This window comes from Odocoileus virginianus, chromosome 1, assembly GCF_023699985.2.
Source record: "Odocoileus virginianus isolate 20LAN1187 ecotype Illinois chromosome 1, Ovbor_1.2, whole genome shotgun sequence".
Classification (NCBI taxonomy): Eukaryota; Metazoa; Chordata; class Mammalia; order Artiodactyla; family Cervidae; genus Odocoileus; species Odocoileus virginianus.
The window spans coordinates 14,750,023-14,763,581 of record NC_069674.1 but is presented as its reverse complement, the minus strand read 5'-3'; the positions used below and the strand labels follow the sequence as shown (position 1 = coordinate 14,763,581).

General features: G+C 43.3%; 1 protein-coding gene across 2 annotated transcripts in view; it reads right to left on the bottom strand.

Moving 5' to 3' along the window:
* Positions 1 to 13,559, bottom strand: part of SLC37A3 (solute carrier family 37 member 3) — a 91,420-nt gene that overhangs the window by 24,711 nt on the left and 53,150 nt on the right. For both annotated transcript variants that reach the window (XR_011486741.1, XR_011486742.1), the window contains exons 15-16: positions 10,605 to 10,699; positions 9,273 to 9,356 (exon numbers count right to left, since the gene is read on the bottom strand). The gene's annotated coding sequence lies outside the window, so the exon portion shown is untranslated. The remainder of the gene's footprint in view (positions 1 to 9,272; positions 9,357 to 10,604; positions 10,700 to 13,559) is intronic.

The following is a 13,559-nucleotide window of genomic DNA, read 5'->3' as shown; positions in this document are numbered from 1 at the left end:
AATGCGGAATGACCTCATTTATTTATTCATTCATTCATGGTGCTTCAGTGTCCTCACTTTACGATGGGCCTAAATCTCTGTTCTACCCATTTCATAGCATCGCTCTGATGATAAAAATGAAAACTACTTCAAACCACTTCACATTTAAGCGCCCCATGTTACTTCATTGAAATGAATTTTAGATAACTATCTCTTGTGCTTTAAAATATTGTGTAATGTGTTTGAAATAAATGGGTCATCGGCTGTGGCTTAGAATTAGCTGTGATCCAGAGACCCGATCATATTCATTCCAAGTGTTGATCCCACAAAAGTGACGTGTTATTCACACCCAGCCTCCTCCTGTTTCCTATGCTCACATAAGGCAAAATCTCCGCTTCCCCAGTGCTTCATCTCGTTCAGCTCTTTCAGGAAATAAAAACTCTCGGATGTTTTGTTACTAAAGCCGCGTTCTCTTCAGAGCATGTGTGCCGACCAGCCATGAGGAACGGAACACGGAAAACCTTTAAAAGAATTTGTTATATGACTCAGGGAACTCAGACCAGGGTTCTGTAACAACCTAGTGGGGTGGGATGGGAAGGGAGATGGGAGGGAGGATCAAGAGAGAGTGGACATATGTATACCTATGACTGATTCCTGTTGATGTTTGACAGAAACCAACACAATTCTGTAAAGCAATTATCCTTCAATTAAAAAATAAACAAAAAACTTTTTTTAAAAAAGAGTAAGTTATCATTCTTGCCAGACAGTGCTATGTCATCTTAGGCAAGCCACCAAGCCTAGCTGTGCCTGGATTTCTAAAAGGTGTCGTGGAATGCGTCTGGTGACAGACACATGCAGAGATGGAAGCAAAGAGCTCCCGCTGTGAAGAAGGAACAGGAACACTTCAGTTTTAACTTGAGTGGATCCTAGAAAATGGGCACTGGAAAAGTGGCAAAGAGCAAAATGACTTGCTACAAAAGTGAAGCGGGACACACAGCAAGAGCCATGCACTGAGGAGAGAATGAGAGTTCAGCTGAAGGAGATTCTGAGACTCGGGGCCTGTCTCAGGTCGACCAGATGAAGAAGGATGCTTTTTATTTTTTTAATTTTTAAAATTATTTTTATTGAAGTATAGTTGCTTTACAATGTTGTATTAGTTTCTGTTATGCAGCAAAATGAGTCAGCCATATATTTATATATACACCAGGCTCCTCTGTCCATGGGATTCTCCAGACAAGAACACTGGAGTGGGTTGCCATTTCCTCCTCCAGGGGATCTTCCCAACCCAGGGATCAAACCTGTGTCTCCTGAATTGACAGGCGGATTCTTTACCACTGAGCCACCAGGGAAGCCCATATATACATATACCCCCTCCCTTTTGGGTTTCCTTCCCATTTAGGACACCTGGTGGTTCAGTGATTAAGACTTGGCACATTTTTAAGCATCTTATGGTGGGTATTAGGATGATTTTTCAACTAGTGATTCTACTGTGGGTCAAAGGGGAGTCTGGGTCCACGCAGGGCAGGTTGGTGTAGAGAACCCGGGCTATTCTCTCTGCTAGGACTAGGATAGGGAGCACCAGCCAAGAGATGTGGCCTGAGAAGGAAAAATTCCAATAGCTGTGATTTCAGAAAAACAAATAATCCTTGCTGAGCAAGGGGAGAGAGAAAAGAAGGAAGAGACAAGGATACGGAAAGCAAGAGTACGGAATGCCCATCTGAGGGGAGAGGGCAGGACAGCACAGATGAGGGCTCTTGTAGGGATCCACATGGCAGCACTGTCCAGCCCAGCAGGACGAAGTGGCCTCAATTTTAGAATGGCCCCTAAATTTACTCTTTCTTCCAAATATCAGGATTCTCCTCCAAATTTCCCTAGGGCTTGGTGCAGTGCATGCACACTAAGTCACTTCATTCGTGTTTGACTCTGCAACATCATGGACTGTAGCCCGTCAAGCTCCTCTGTCCATGGGATTCTTCAGGCAAGAATACTAGAGTGGGCTGCCATGCCCTTCTCCAGGGGATCTTCCTGACCCAGGGATAGAACCCACGCCTCTTATGTCTCCAGCATTGGCAGGCGGGATCTTTACCACTAGCACCACCTGGGAAGCCCAGGGCTTGGTACAGACAGGAGCAGAAACCCCTTCAGGAAGGAACAGACCAGAAAAGGCACCCTTTCCTGGCTGGCTCCGCCTCCTGGGTCACGGGCCTCCCCTCCGCTCCGACCAGACCCAGAAAGCCCAGGGAGGAAGCTGCGGGAGGCCTGACTCACATGGCACTCAGCCGCTCGGATCACGGGTGGGCAGCGCCGCGCGTGATGAATCACTGAGAGCCTGACTGCTATTCTGAGCACCTCCAAGGACACGAAGGCTCTTGTTCTTTCCTTCCCCGTCTGGCTGCCAGGAGACGAGCGCTTTAGGAACTGAGTATCTTCTTTTTTTTTTTTTTTTTATAGCCCAAGGCAGAAACTATCTAACACTTTCTATTCTTCCTGCACCCCCTTCTCAATTCCTGGAAATCAGCCATAGGAGAAGAGGACTGAGAGCCAGCTCTGTCCAAGCCCAGCAAAATCAGCCTTGCTGAGAATCCATCCCAGGGAGGGGCCAGGGAGGGCAGGGCACACCTTGTGGAATTTCCCAAGTGAATCACCTGGCTATTTATTGTGAATAAAAGTGCCCAAGAAATATGTAATTTTAAGTCCTAAATTATATTAATATGAGGAAAAATCAGACTGGTACCTACAGCTCTATATAACTGCACAGCATTTGGATTAATTTCTCGATTTTTTTCAGCTCCCTTGTAGTCCATGACTACAAGTTAAAAAAGACAATCACAGGTGACGGTGAGAACATGGAGAAACTGGAACTTTCACAGGTTGCTGGTGGGACTGTAAAATGGCACAGCCACTTTAGAAAATAGTTTGGTAATTCTTTATGTTAAATATAGTTCCCATATGACCCAGGAATCCCACACCCAGGTATATACTCAAGGGACCTGAAAACTTATAGCCACATAAAAGCTTGTACACAAATGCCCCTATCAGCACTACTCATCGTAGCCAAAAAGTGGGACTAACCCCAATGTCCATTAACTGATGAGTGAATAAACATGTGGTAAATGCATATAATTCAGTCATAAAAGGAAATGAAGTACTGATATTATACATACCACACAGAAATGAGCCTTTGTCTCAGTTGTACCTGTGGGATATTTATTTATTTAGTTTAGGTGAAAGAAAAAACAGATTTTAATGTATAATAGTGTTTGCTGGACTTTCCAGTGGTTAGGAATCTGCCTGTCAATGCAGGGGACACAGGTTCAATCCCTGGTCCAGGAAGAGTCACATGCCATGGGGCAATTAAGACCATATACCACAACCATAATTGTAAAAAAAAAAAACAAAAATAGGGCTTGCTTTGGTAGCACATATTTTCAAATATAAATAATGTAACTGCAGAATAAAAACACAAATTATGTCAGTAAATATAAATAAGCCAAACATTCAAGAGGATTAGATTAAATCACAACCCAATTTAAAAAAAAATTTTTTTTAATTGGAGGATAATTGCTTTACAACGCTGTGTTGGTTTCTGCCACACATCAACATGAATCAGTTACAGGCATGCATACGTCCCCTTCCTCTTGAACCTCCCTCCCACCTCCCACCCTCTCCGACTCCTCTAGGTTGTCACAGAGCACTGGGTTGAGCTTCCTACTTCATATAGCAAATTCCCACTGGCTATCTGTTTTACCTATGGTAATGCAGCGTTTTCAATGCTGCTCTCTCAGTTCATCCCAAGCCCTCCTTCCCCCAGCACCATGGCCACAAGTCTGTTCTCCACATCTGCATCTCTATTGCTGCTCTACAAATAGACTTATCAGCACCATTTTTCCAGATTCCATATATATATATACATTAATATATGGTGTCTGTTTTCCTCTTTCTGACTTAGCTCACTCTGTATAACAGGCTCTAGTACCCACCTCACTAGAACTGATGCAAATTCATTCCTTTTTATGGCCGAGTAGTGTTTACTGTATGTTGCTGTTGTTCAGTTGCTGAGTCGTGTCCAACTCCTGGCAACGCCACGAACTGCAGCACACCAGGTTTCCCTGTCCGTCACCATTTCCCTGAACTGGCTCAAACTCTTCTCCACTGAGTTGGTGACACCATCCAACCATCTCATTCTCTACTGCCACCGCCTCCTCTTGCCCTCATCTTTCCCAGCATCAGGGTCTTTTCCAATGTGCCAGTTCTTCACATCAGGTGACCAAAGTATTGGAGCTTCAGTTTCAGCACCAGTCCTTCCAATGAATATTCAGGGTTGATTTCCTTTAGGATTGACTAGTTTAGCTCCTTGCAGTCCAAGGGATTATCAAGAGTCTTCTTCAGCACCACAGTTCCAAAGCATCAATTCTTTGGTGCTCAGCCTTCTTTGTGGTCCAGCTCTCATAACCATACATGACTACTGGATAAACTGTAGCTTTGACTATTCAGACCTTTGTTGGCAAAGTCATATCTCTGCTTTTTAATACACCATCTAGGTTTATCATAGCTATACTTCCAAGGAGCAAGCATCTTATAATTTTGTGGCTGCAGTCACCATCTGCATTGATTTTGGAGACCAAGAAAATGAAATCTGTCACTGTTTCCACATTTTCCCCGTCTATTTGCCATGAAGTGGTGCGACCAGATGTCATGATATTCGTTTTCTGAAAGTTGAGTTTTAAGAAAGCTTTTTCACTCTCCTCTTTCACCTTCATCAAGAGGCTCTTTAGTTCCTCTTCAATTTCTGCCATTAAACTGGTATCATCTGTATATCTGAGGTTGTTGATATTTCTCCTGGCAATCTTGATTCCAGCTTGTGATTTGTCCAGCCTGGCATTTTGCATGATTTATTCTGCATATAAGTCAAATAAGCAGGGTGACAATATACAGCCTTGACGTACTCCTTTCCCAATTTTGAACTAGTCCATTGTTCCACGTCCAACAGTCAAAGGCTTTTAGTGGAAGTAGTTTTTTTGGAATTCTCTTGCTTTTTCTAGGATCCAGTGTATGCTGGCAATTTGATCTCTGGTTCCTCTGCCTTTTCTAAATCCAGCTTGTATATCTTGTACAAGTTCTTTTTTTTTTTTTTTTTCTCATTTATTTTTATTAGTTGGAGGCTAATTACTTTACAATATTGTAGTGGTTTTTGCCATACATTGACATGAATCAGCCATGGATTTACATGTGTTCCCCATCTTGTACCCCCTTCCCACCTCCCTCCCCATCCCATCCCTCTGGGTCATCCCAGTGCACCAGCCCTGAGCACTTGTGTACCACAACTTCTTTATCCATTATTCTGTCGATGGACATCTAGGTTCCTTCTATGTCCTGGCTATTATATATGGTGCTGCAATGAACATTAGGGTACATGGGCAACACTCAGTTCTCAAAGTGATTCAGAAAGGTTGAAAACGGAAATTATATTACACTAGGACAGTTACATTAGGCAAATTCAAACAAAGAGAATATCAGACATGGTTTAATTCAGAGACAAAAAGCATTGAACAAAAACAAACAAAACCCTTTGCAATACTCAAGGGTGCAATTTATAATCCAATTATATAATGAAGAAAAATATATACAAATGTATTTTCATTAACTAAGATGGTATGAACATTTATACAGGAAAAAATATAAAAGATATGAGAAGAAATATATACTAATAATAATCACTTTTCTCAGCTCACTATTCAGTGGACAAAAGGTATCTAAGAGTATAGAAGCTTTAAATATCAAAAATAAGATTAAATTGGTACACTGAACTCTGTAGCCTGAAAACAAAGTGCACTTTCATTCAAGTCCTGTGGGATTTTAATTGAGGGCGGTGACTGAGTGCTGACAAGGGGAGGTCAGAGCCACTGACAGATCTCTGTTGCTCACTGTTCCTGAAGGGCGGACACCCCACCCGCAAGGCCACACAGGAAGCTCCAGTGTGGACCAGGTGACGGAAGGCGCTGGGGAAACCTTCAGTCAGTTCAGTTCAGTGCAGCCGCTCAGTCGTGTCTGACTCTTTGCGACCCCATGAATCACAGCACACCAGGCCTCCCTGTCCATCACCAACTCCTGGAGTCCACTCAAACTCATGCCCATCGAGTGGGTGATGCCATCCAACCATCTCATCCTCTGTCGTCCCCTTCTCCTCCTGACCCCAATCCCTCCCAGCATCAGGGTCTTTTCCTATGAGTCAACTCTTCGCATGAGGTGGCCAAAGTACTGGAGTTTCAGCTTCAGCATCAGTCCTTCCAATGAATACCCAGGACTGATCTCCTTTAGGATGGACTGGTTGGATCTCCTTGCAGTCCAAGAGACTCTCAAGAGTCTTCTCCAACACCATAGTTCAAAAGCATCAATTTTTCGGTGCTCAGCTTTCTTCACAGTCCAACTCTCACATCCATACATGACCCCTGGAAAAACCATAGCCTTGACCAGATGTACCTTTGTTGGCAAAGTAATGTCTCTGCTTTTTAATATGCTATCTAGGTTGGTCATAACTTTCCTTCCAAGAAGTAAGCATCTTTTAATTTCATGTCTGCAATCAGCATCTGCAGTGATTTTGGAGCCCCAAAAAATGAAGTCTGACACTGTTTCCACTGTTTCCCCATCTATTTCCCATGAGGTGATGGGACCAGATGCCATGATCTTAGTTTTCAGAATGTTAAGCTTTAAGCCAACTTTTTCACCCTCCTCTTTCACTTTCATCAAGAGGCTTTTTAGTTCCTCTTCACTCTCTGCCATAAGGGTGGTGTCATCTGCATATCTGAGGTTATTGATATTTCTCCCAGCAATCTTGATTCCAGCTTGTGCTTCTTCCAGCTCAGCGTTTCTCATGATGTACTCTGCATATAAGTTAAATAAGCAGGGTGACAATATACAGCCTTGACGTACTCCTTTTCCTATTTGGAACCAGTCTGTTGTTCCATGTCCAGTTCTAACTGTTGCTTCCTGACCTGCATACAGGTTTCTCAAGAGGCAGGTCAGATGGTCTGGTATTCCCATCTCTTGAAGAATTTTCCACAGTTTATTGTGATCCACACAGTCAAAGGCTTTGGCATTGTCAATAAAGCAGAAATAGATGTTTTTCTGGAACTCTCTTGCTTTTTCGATGATCCAGTGGATATTGGCAATTTGATCTCTGGTTCCTCGGCCTTTTCTAAAACCAGCTTGAACATCTGGAAGTTCACGGTTCACGTATTGCTGAAGCCTGGCTTGGAGAATTTTGAGCATTACTTTACTAGCGTGTGAGATGACTGCAATTGTGCGGTAGTTTGAGCATTCTTTGGGGTTGCCTTTCTTAGGGACTGGAATGAAAACTGACCTTTTCCAGTCCTTTGGCCACTGCTGAGTTTTTCAAATTTGCTGGCATATTGAGTGAAGCACTTTCACAGCATCATCTTTCAGGATTTGAAATAGCTCAACTGGAATTCCATCACATCCACTAGCTTTGTTCACAATGATGCTTTCTAGGGCCCACTTGACTTCACATTCCAGGATGTCTGGCTCTAGGTCAGTGATCACATCATTGTGATTATCTGGGTCATGAAGATCTTTTTTGTACAGTTCTTCTGTGTATTCTTGCTACCTCTTCTTAATATCTTCTGCTTCTGTTAGGTCCATACCATTTCAGTCCTTTATCAAACTCATCTTTGCCGGAAATGTTCCCTTGATATCTCTAATTTTCTTGAAGAGATCTCTAGTCTTTCCTATTCTGTTGTTTTCCTCTATTTCTTTGCACTGATCGCTGAGGAAGGCTTTCTTATCTCTCCTGGCTATTCTTTGGAACTCTGCATTCAAATGGGAATATCTTTCCTCTTCTCCTTTGCTTTTCGCTTCTCTTCCTTTCACAGCTATTTGTAAGGCCTCCTCAGACAACCATTTTGCCTTTTTGCATTTCTTTTCCTTGGGGATGGTCTTGATCCCTGTCTCCTCTACAATGTCATGAACCTCTGTCCATAGTGCATCAGGCTCTCTATCAGATCTAGTCCCTTAAATCTATTTCTCACTTCTACTGTATAATCATAAGGGATTTGACTTAGGTCATACCTGAATGGTCTAGTGGTTTTCCCTATTTTCTTCAAGTTAAGTCTGAATTTGGCAATCAGGAGTTCATGATCTGAGTCACAGTCAGTTCCTGGTCTTGTTTTTGCTGATTGTATAGAGCTTCTCCATCTTTGGCTGCAAAGAATATAATCAATCTGATTTTGGTGTTGACCATCTGGTGATGTCCATGTGTAGAGTCTTCTCTTGTGTTGTTGGAAGAGGGTGTTTGCTATGACTAATGCATTCTCTTGGCAGAACTCTATCAGCCTTTGCCCTGCTTCATTCCATACTCCAAGGCCAAATTTGCCTGTTACTCCAGGTGTTTCTTGACTTCCTACTTTTGCATTCCAGTCCCCTATAATGAAAAGGACATCTTTTTTGGGTGTTAGTTCTAAAAGGTCCTGTAGGTCTTCATAGAACCGTTCAATTTCAGCTTCTTCAGCATTACTGGTTGGGGCATAGGCTTGGATTACCCTGATATTGAATGGTTTGCCTTGGAAACGAACAGAGATCATTCTGTCATTTTTGAGATTGCATCCAAGTACTGCATTTCAGACTCTCTTGTTGACCATGATGGCTACTCCATTTCTTCTAAGGGATTCCTGCCGACAGTAGTAGATATAATGGTCATCTGAGTTAAATTCACCCATTCCAGTCCATTTTAATTCGCTGATTCCTAGAATGTCGACATTCACTCTTGCCATCTCCTGTTTGACCACTTCCAATTTGCCTTCATTCATGGACCTAACATTCCAGGTTCCTATGCAATATTGCTCTTTACAGCATCAGACCTTGCTTCTATCACCAGTCCCATCCACAACTGGGTGGTGTTTTTGCTTTGGCTCCATCCCTTCATTCTTTCTGGAGTTATTTCTCTGCTGATCAGTAGCACATTGGGCAGCTACCGACCTGGGGAGTTCATCTTTCAGTGTCCTATCATTTTGCCTTCTCATACTGTTCATGGGGTTCTCAAGGCAAGAATACTGAAGTGGTTTGCCATTCCCTTCTCCAGTAGACCACATTCTGTCAGACCTCTCCACCATGACCCCACCATCTTGGGTGGCCCCACATGGCATGGCTTAGTTTCATTGAGTTAGACAAGACTGTAGTCCTGTTATCAGATTGACTAGTTTTCTGTGATTATGGTTTTAGTGTATCTGCCCTCTGATGCCCTCTCGCAACACCTACCGTCTTACTTGGGCTTCTCTTACCTTGGAAGTGAGGTATCTCTTCACGGCTGCTTCAGCAAAGCGCAGCTGCTGCGGAAACCTTAGCCAGAGCCTTTATTGTGTTTCCTGCAGGAAAGGCAAGATATGACAGGATAAACAGTTTAGGACTGACTAGTCCCTATAATTCTGGCAGGCTTTGGGAAGGGCTGTCTCCTAGCTGTTTGGCACCTGCCTTTCAGTTGACTTAGGGAGGGGGAGAGATTGGCTTGGTGTGGTTGGTTTGGTGGGGCAGGCTCAGGAACAGACTGTTTGCATATGAAAAGTGTACTGTAGGGCAAGCCCTTTGCTAAGGCTAAGAGCTGGCTAGTCCTGGGAGGGTGGCTGTCTCTGCCCCGAGGCCATAAATGCCAGAGCATCAAGAGTACAGAAAATAAAATATAATTAAGATAGTTGGTCTTCTGATGAATGGACACCAAATAGACAAATCCAGGATCTAAGAAAAGCCAGTTAGAACAGCCTCAGAAATATTATGCTTAAGTGAAAGGTGCTAATCACAAAAGACCATTTATTTGAAATGTCTACAATAGGCAGATCCACAGGTACAGATGATATCTCCGACTCAATGGACATGAGTTTGCGCAAACTCCAGATGGTGAAGGACAGGGAAGCCTAGGGTGCTGTGGTCCACGGGGTCGCAAAGAGTCAGACATGACTGAGCAACTACACAACAGTAGGTACAGAGGCTTCCCCAGTAGCTCAATGGAAAAGCATCCGCCTGCAGTGCAGAAGACACAGATTCGATCACTGGGTGGGGAAGCTCCCCTGGAGAAGGAAATGGCAACTCACTCCAGTATTCTTGCCTGGAAAAACCAATGGACAGAGGAGCCTGGCGTGTTACAGTCCATGGGGTCGCCATGAAAAGGACACAACTTAGCGACTGAGCATGCACCATAGATATAGAATGTAAATCATGAGTTGTCAGGAACTGGGGAAAGCAGAGAATAGAACTTAGAATGACTGCTAAGAGATATGAGGTTTCTTTGGGGATTGACGAAAATGTTCTAAAATTAGACCTGTGACTATCCCTAAAACCATTGTTCAATTTTTTTATTAATTTTTATTGAAGTGTAGTTTCTAAATGACTATATATGTTGAAGGGTGAGTTATATATATATGCAAATTATAGCTCAATAAAGTTATTTTAAAAAAATATATATATATATATGGACTTCCTTACTGGCCCAATGGTTAAGATTCTGCCCTTTCAATGCAGTGGGTGCAGGTTTGATCCCTGGTCAGGGAACTAGATCCCACAAGCCGCATGGTGTGGTGAAGAAAAAAAAAATCAGCAAAAGAGGTATCGCTACTACTTACCCTCAGATCTCTGATGTCTCAGATTTTCTAGTTAGAGATGAGGATCATGTAAGACATCAATGTTAACTCAGGAAACAAGAGTCCCCTTTTGATAGCTGAGCAGGAGAAAAACAACACAAAAATACTGTTTAGCAGGATTATTCTAAGAGCTGAGCATGGTGCAGACTGGAAAAGGGAAGACTAGAAGGGGGAACACTAGAAATAAGGCCCTTGAGAATAATTCAGGTAGAGGAAAGTGACTTAGACATCAACAAGATGAGTTCGAAAAGCAAGCCAGTTGTATGACCGATGCACTTTGCCGTACAGCAGAAATGCAAACAACACTGTAAATCAACTACACATCCCAATAAAAATTTTAAAAAAAGGAAAAGCAAGGGAGAAAGAATCAGCAACACCTGGAGACTGAGGACAAGGAGCAAGGGAAAGATGCAGCAGCAAGTATCCTGAAGGCTGTGAGCCTGGGGCTGATGGTGTTGCCACTGACAGTTCGAGTCAACTCAGGAAACGTGAGAATTAGGGCTCAGTGGAAATTCTCAGTCACTTAATGAGAGAGTCCCTTAATGAATAAGGATCAAAATGTGCCTTGACGCCTAAGGTTACCCAGAAATGTTTCAAGCAACTTATTAAGCAAGACCAGTAGGAGAGTAAGTAGGAAGTAGCTTTGCGGGGACTGGGGTGAGAAAATGAACTCTACTACTTTGGACTGCTGGCAGGACGTCAGGGTGATCACCAGGCAATTTAAGATTGGAAAATGAGTGACAAATAGGGGCTAGAGAGAAAAATCTGGTAGTCGGGAGGTTTCAGGAAAGTATGAAAAAGTGAACCGTGTAAAAGAAGTACCAGAGTGGGCACAGAGAAAATTAAACATTTAAGTTCTACCTCCTATGTGCCCTGCACTGTAGGAGAGGATTTTTTAAATGATGAGAAGGTAGTCCTGACTTTCTAGAGTTTTGTAGACAGGTAATGACAAAACTAAAAATAGAGTATGAACAAGAGTGTCTGGAACACAGAAGATGAAACAATTTTGTCTGGAGAGTTCTCTTAGGATTGAGGATTAGGAAGAAAAGGGGGAAATCAAAATGGAGAGAAACATAAAATTCAAAGAATAAGAAGGTAGTTACAACATCAAAAGTAGAGAATGAAGATGGTCAGCTTTGATCAGGAAGCAACGGCAGGGAGAATAGCTTCAATAAAGATTTAAGCTTAGAAGCATAAAAAGCTGAAAGGGAAAGATGGAAGTTGTCTTCAATATATCAGGGGAAAATATAGTTCTCTCTTGCTTTCAGTTCAGTCACTCAGTTGTGTCCAACTCCTTGCAACCCCATGGACTGCAGCACGCCAGGCTTCCCTGTCCATCACCAACTCCCAGAGCTTACTCAAACTCATGTCCATTGAGTCAGTGATGTCATCCAACCATCTCATCCTCTGTCGTCCCCTTCTCCTCCTGACTTCAATCTTTCCCAGCATCAGGGTCTTTTCAAATGAGTCAGTTTTTCACATCAGGTGGCCAAAGTATTGAGAGTTTCAGCTTCAGCATCAGGGGCTTCCAATGAATATTCAGGACTGATTTCCTTTAGGATTAACTGGTTGAATCTCCTTGCAGTCCAAGGGACTCTCAAGAGTCTTCTCCAACACCACAGTTCAAAACATCAATTCTTCAGGGTTTAGCTTTCTTTATAGTCCAACTCTCACATCCATATATGACTACTGGAAAAACCATAGTTTTGACTAGACAGACCTCTGTCAGCAATGTCTCTGCTTTTTAATATGCTGTCTAGGTTGGTCATAGCTTTTCTTCCAAAGAGTGTCTTTTAAGTTCATGGCTTGAATTTAATTTCATTGTTGCTTTGGAAGGGAGAATTAGGACCACTGGAAGAAACTGTTAAGATTTTCACTCAGAAGAACTCATTCTCTAAGGAGAGCACTCCCACAATGAATGGCCTCATGTGGGAGGGCCTGGCTGTGGGGGGGCACATGGGTAGAGCATCCATTCAGAGAACTTATGTGGAAAGCAAGGCTGAGAGTCTCACCGGAGAGGCCCAGAGAACTGAAAAAGTCAGGGGGGTGGGGGAGATGGAGAGAAGGTAATCAAAAGGAGTGGAATTTAAAGTGATGTTAAGGCCTCAGTTCCTGTGCAGAACAGAGACTTGCCCAAGCAGAGAACCTCTAGACAGTCCTATCTTTCAATGAAACAGGCAGGCTGTGTCGCCAGTGGCGATAAGAGGCCGGTGGGGTGGGGATGGGGGCGGTGGGTGGACCGAGAACTTCTGAGAGAATGACTAGCCGGGAGGGTTTCAAAGCCAATGGATGTAGAGTAATAATGAAACGGAGCCTCTCTGACAAGTGCAGTGGGCAGGGTCTTTGGAACTTTGTCTCCCCCTGCTGAGGCCAGAGGTATGAGCAACTGAGACGAGGAAAGGAGACCCGGAGCAAAGAACAGTTTCTTTGGGGGGTTGGGGAGTAGAAAGAGGAAAATATAAATGCTGATTTTCATAAATTGCCTTATTAGTTAGATCCTGCAGCATGAAGCGAGGTGCTGTGCCAAAGCCAAACAGAAGACAGATGTGGGAAGGAGGCCAGCGCTGGTCATCCCCGTGGGGCACTCTTGCTAATGTTTTTTGGGACTTCCCTGTGGTCCAGTGGTTAAGACTCCACGCTTCCACTGCAGGCGGATGGGTTCAATCCCTGGTCGGGGAACTAAGATGGCCAAAAAAAAAACCTTGCTAGGCTTTTCTCTAAAAGGCTGTTCTCTTAAGTAACCCATCCCTTTACCCAGACACTGTTTCAACAGCCTCAAAGTGACTGCAGAGACCAAGAGCGGGAGCTTTGGTCTTAATTAGGGGCTTTTCCCTCAGACAAGGCACAGGCTTGTTTCGAATTTTCAAAATTCTAATGAATTATCTTCTCTCCAAGACCTTGTTCACAGAATCATCATCTTTAGGAGAATCGACCTAG